This window comes from Gossypium arboreum, chromosome 4 (genome assembly GCF_025698485.1).
Source record: "Gossypium arboreum isolate Shixiya-1 chromosome 4, ASM2569848v2, whole genome shotgun sequence".
In the NCBI taxonomy this organism is placed as follows: Eukaryota; Viridiplantae; Streptophyta; class Magnoliopsida; order Malvales; family Malvaceae; genus Gossypium; species Gossypium arboreum.
The window spans coordinates 115,738,690-115,744,689 of record NC_069073.1 but is presented as its reverse complement, the minus strand read 5'-3'; positions in this window follow the sequence as shown (position 1 = coordinate 115,744,689).

Here is a 6,000-nt window from a genome sequence, read left to right as displayed (position 1 = left end):
TAAACTATATAAAAGGTAAAATATTATGATATATAAAATACATAATCAAATGTATAAAAGATAGGAAAAAATATACATATTTGAAAAATGAAGAAATTAAAAATAAAAAGAGTTGAAAAACTAAGATAGACGAAAAATAAAATAAGAACAAACCACAGAGAGTAAGAACGCATGAGAGGGAGAGAAATTTGAGTGAATGCTCTTCAAGAATTCTTATTGCTTCCCAAAACTCAAGTGTTTTACAATGAAGGAGAGGCCTCTATTTATAGTTGAGCCTCCCAAAATCCAACAGCATGAGATCAATTACATCAACGGTTAAGATTAAAGGATATCTACAAATTAAATCTCCAAGATAACAAAATCATATCTTCTAAGATTGTATATCATATCTAAGATTGTAATCATATCTAAGATTGTATCATATCTAAGATTGCAATCATATCTAAGATTGTATCATATCTAAGATTGCAATCATATCTAAGATTGTATCATATCTAAGATTACATATCATTGAAGATTATATTTCCATATGAGTCAAGCTTGTAGATGGACCTTAAATCTTTTCAAGTAATGGGCCATTCCGATCGGGCCAAATTATATTTGTAATTCTAGACTGAACTTGGAATTTTTTTTTATTTTAAATACTGAAATGGGCCGGGCAAAATTGAGTGTCTACAGTATCAAAGCTATTTTTTTGTCAATCATGGATTCTACAGTCTCGACAAAATCAACAAAGTTCTCCAATCCCCTTGCCTTTGCTTCTCAAAAAGTGGAAATTCTGGTAGATGATAGTAACTTACGTCTCAAGTTAAATGTAACTTCCAAACACATTGAATTTACACCCAAAAAAAAATTCTCAATTTTTTTTTTTATGATTGATTGCATTTCAGCCATTGAATTTATTTTTTTTTAAATGGGGAAAATAAAAAAATTACATAGTAACTAATCTAGGCAAAACCATGCTGCAATCATAATATAGAGCCTTTTAAAATAAAGTCATAGGGAGGTGCATAAACATGAAGGCGTAAAGGGAGATTTCCAACAAAGGCAACCATACTATTAGCTACTTGGTTTCCCTACTTGTACTTATGGAATATTAGAAGAAGTAACTAGACAATTGTTGTAAGTTAGGCTCAACTAAATCTAGTTATGAGTAGTTTCCATTTATGTTATCCATTTTTGTTATAACTTTTATTAAGCCTCTAGTGTATAAATATACAAAGGCCCTTGTATTTTAAGAGTATGATTAATGAATTACTCTTTTTCTTTTATATTTCTAGTATGGTATCAAAGTTATTTTTTTTGTTGATCATTGCTTCAATCATGGGTTCTGTAGTCTCAGTAAAATCAACAAATGGAAAGTTCTTCAAACCCCTTACCTTTGCTTCTCAAAAAGTAGGAATTCTTATAGATGATAGTAATTTATTGTCCTGGAAACATCATGTCTTGCTTGTAATCAAGTCTCACCAATTATACCAGTTCATTAATGGGTCGATTACTATGCCATCGCGACTTATTGTTGGTGATAATGGTGTTTCTGTTGAAAATCCAACGTATGTCGAGTACGAGCAGTAAGATTTAACATTATCAACATGGCTCATTTCCACAGTAAATGTTCTGCTACATAATCAATTGATTGGCATTTTATCTTCTGAATATGAAGTTTATGAGACTTTGATAAAAATATTTGGCACACAATCCACAACCAAAGCCATAAGGTACATATTCTCCATCATTTCAAGAAAAATGAACTTTCTATGTCGGTGTACTTGGTCAAAATTTAACATTTGTATGATTGTTTGGTGGGTTGTGGTCAACATGTGTCTTTAGAAGAGCATCAGTCAATGATTCTCAATAGCTTTTCCTCAGAGTTTGACCATGTTGTGTCAATAATCACAATAAGTCGTGTACCATTTGATCTACAAGGAATCATAATAGTGTTATTGGATGTTGAAGCACGTCAAGAAGCCCACTTGTCTCCGGTCACATTCTCGACAAATCTTGCTATAATGAGTAAACCTTCTTTCTCCCTGTCTATCCCTGCATATGCTAATCAACAACCACCTTAATTGTTTCGGTCTAATCGAGCAACTATTTTTTTTAAGGACAAGAGCGTGGTCGATTTGGCGGTGGAATATAGTCGCAATGTTAGATTTATGGCAAGATTGATCATGTTACTCGTTGGTATTTCTACAAGTATGATTCAACCTATGATGATGATGACAAAGAAAACCCTAGTTCTGGATATGAGGACATGGGCTCATCTTCTATTGGGCCATCTAATCATTTGAATCACAAGACTACTTCAGCCTACATGTGCTATACTGATCATGGGCCGTTTGAGTGTTATCGATCTGAGCCTCATCCTCATTACCGATTCATCCTTTTCTAGCCCATCAAAGAGTTCCTTAGCTTCTACAAGTGCTTCAAACATAATCCAAGCTAATGTTGCATCAGTGAAAACCACTCCGCCTGTTGTTTTTTACTAGCCTTGCTACTTTGATGGTAGGGCTACGACACACATGACCAATGACCGTGCCAATTTCACTAAGTGCAGCTCGTACAATGGGTTAAGTAAGGTGGTTATAGGTAATGGTCATACTATAACTATCTCTTATGGTGGCTAATTTTTTTTATCTTTTGGTTCTAACACTTTGCTTCTTAAAGATTTGTTGTATGTTCCTGATATTCAAAAAAATCTATTGTCTATTTCAAAGTTTGCAAACGATAATAGAGTGTTTTTTGAAGTCTATCTGAACTGTTCCTATGTAAAGGACTTGGAAACACTTCGAATATTGCTTCAAGGCATTGAGTCAAATGGGCTATATCAGTTCCTACCTGCCACCACTGAGCTTGCATTAACTGCTACAAATACAGTTGCGGATGAGTCATTAAAAAAGTCAAATTCAGATTTCAAGTTCAATCATTGACATCAAAGACTTGGTCACCCTTCTTTTTAATGTTATAAATTAAGTATTGAAGTCTTGTAATGTTAGAATTCCCAAAAATAAGTCATTCTCTTTGTGTAATGCTTGTGAGTTTGGTAAAAGCCACAAACTGCCATATATGTCCATTAAATCAGTGTACTTTGCTCCTCTTGAGTTCATTTTTATTAACTTATGGGGTTTGGCCTCTTGTTACTTTTCAGGCTATCAATACTATATCTCCTTTGTGGATACATTTTTAATTCATACTTGGATTAATTTTCTTAAGCAAAAGTTTGATGCATTGCAAGCCTTTTTGTCTTTCAAAACACATGTTGATAGTCATTCTCTTTGTGTAATGCTTGTGAGCTTGGCAAAAGCCACAAACTGCCATTTATGTCCATTAAATCAGTGTACTATGCTCCTCTTGAGTTCATTGTTACTGACTTGTGGGGTCTAGCCCCTTGTTACTCTTCAAGCTATTAATACTATATCTCCTTTGTGGATGCATTTTTAATTCATACTTGGATTAATTTTCTTAAGAAAAAGTTTGATGCATTGCAAGCCTTATTGTGTTTCAAAACACATGTTGAACTACAGTTGGGAGCTAAGCTTAAACAACTTCAGATGGATGATGGAGGTAAATTTAGAAGCTTTGTTCCAAATCTGAATAATTTTGGCACTACACATCGCCTCTCTTTTCCAAATGTGTTTGAACAAATGGACTGATGGAATGACGTCATAAATAGATTGTGAAGACTAGTCTGGTATTAGTTGCACAAGTATCTCTGCCCCTTCCTTATTAGACTGATGCTTTTTATTCTATAATTTACCTCATGAATTTGCTTCCTACAAAGGCATTGAGTGGGATGCCCTTTGTAGAGAGATTTTTCAGTCAACAAACTAAGTATCAGTTGCTTAAAGTTTTCAAGTGTTTATTGTAACACCCTTAACCCGTCCCAGTTGTCGAGTTTGAGGTATAAAAGGATACAGTACAAAATCGAAACAATTATAGACCTTTAATGGTAAATTCAAATTAAAAATCATTATTTATCATAATATAAGTCATTTAGAACAATTTTAAACTTTTCTCGATATTAATATGAGCTTTTGTGGGCTCTAGAGTTGTCTTAAGTTCGAAAAAGGACCAAATTGCAAAGTTTAAAAAATACAGAATGTCACATTATGATGCTAGACCACTTAACGTTGGGATATCAAAATCTTTTGGTTGAAATTGCGACGAGGGAAGATCAATGTTGGGACAAGAAACCTATTTTTGGCAAAATTTGGCCATTTGGTACTCGTTTCAAACCAACCAACCAGATAGGCTAAACAATGCTTTTGGCCTCATTTAAAACTGTTCAAAATATACCAATTCCATGTCAAAACATAACATATAAACATCTAATCAATCCAAAAAACTAATATGTCGCATTTGGCACTAAATCACAACAATGTAATATTAAATCAATACAAACCATTCCACCTATTTATAGCATCCCAGTACACTTATCCAACCCATACCACAAGTTGGTTCATATGCACATAACTCATTATAATTATCCATCCATTTATGTGTAACAATGTACCAAAACTATGAATATAAGCAATTCAACATTACCATAACTTTCCAAAGGTGTTCAAAATCAACTATGTCACAAAACATATTTAACATTTTAAACAACTAGACATTGCTAAGTACATCCCACAAATAATCAAGTTCAAACGACTAAAAGTCAACCGAATTAGGAGATGAATAGTGTGACCTCCTTAAGGATCCAAACAACATGTTATGCAAGTCAAAATATACAGGAAAAGGAAAAGTAATGGGGTGAGCATTATAGAATGCTTAGTAAGCTCATATGAATCTAAACGGTTAACTTACCTCATATAACAAGTACAAAGGTTAAACTAATGTGTATAACTGATTAGTGTTTAAATTATACATTATTTCGTGGTTGATTACTCCTTATTAGCTATTTTGAGTTGCTAACTTAGCATTTTTCATTCCTTTTTGATTCAGGACATTGAATTGCAGAAATTGAGCTTAAGTCGATGAAATTGAGCAATTTTGGATTTTCTAGATACATGGCCGAATTACTGGGCATGACTTGGGGCATGATGTCGCTGACGTGGCGTCCAGTCAGCGATTTCTAGAAGGTCTAGTCAGCAATTTCTAAAAGGCATTTGGCATGGAGAAAGAGACTTAACCGCTCATTTAAATTCAAATTAGGATTAAGATTTATATTTATTTATTTATTTAGGATTTTTCTCTTAATTTTGAATACTACTTTTTAGGATTTTTGAGGACTATAAATACCCCATTGGGGAAAGCCTCAAAGGAGGGGGGACCGATCCATCGAGCATTCTTCACTTTGCATTTATTAAACTCTTTGTTTCTTTCTAGTTTTAATAAATTTCTCTTTTTGATTTAGTATTTACTTTATTTTCTTAAAATGCTAAGTATGGTCTCTACCATGCTTAGCTAAGTTTTCCATAGCCAAAGGCTAAAGCGATGACTCGATTCTAAGTCGTGAGAATTGAAAAGCACTTCATACCCTTGAGGGTTACATTTTTAGTTTTCGGGAATCAAGGATTAGTAATCAACCATCCTTTTATAATCAAATCGGTTTGATTTCAAAAAGTACACGTTGGAATAAAATTCAGTTTCGATTAACAGTTGGGAGGAAGGATCGGCCTATGGCACTTTGACTTCCTGTGAACACACTTAGCGATGGTCCGCTAAGGGAAACTGAAATCGGGTTAGATTCTTATTTGAGACAACAGAATCCGAGTCGGGTTTTTCCAGATTTTCAAAGCATTGAATTAATAAGTGATTGACGCTATTAGCTCATAAAGAATTAAGATCTAAAAATTGATTTTAGATTCTCAATTCACTTGAGAGAAAAACAAGTTATAGGGGTTAGGCCCTATAGGCTGTAACCGGCATGTGCCTAGAGGTAAAATCCCATTCGAGGATCGATTTAAATCGAGGCAAGGTCTTTAGCCCAAGGCTGACTTTTATCTCTTGATTTCAATTTCAATCTTTTTAATTTACTTGTTTAATTTCAACCAT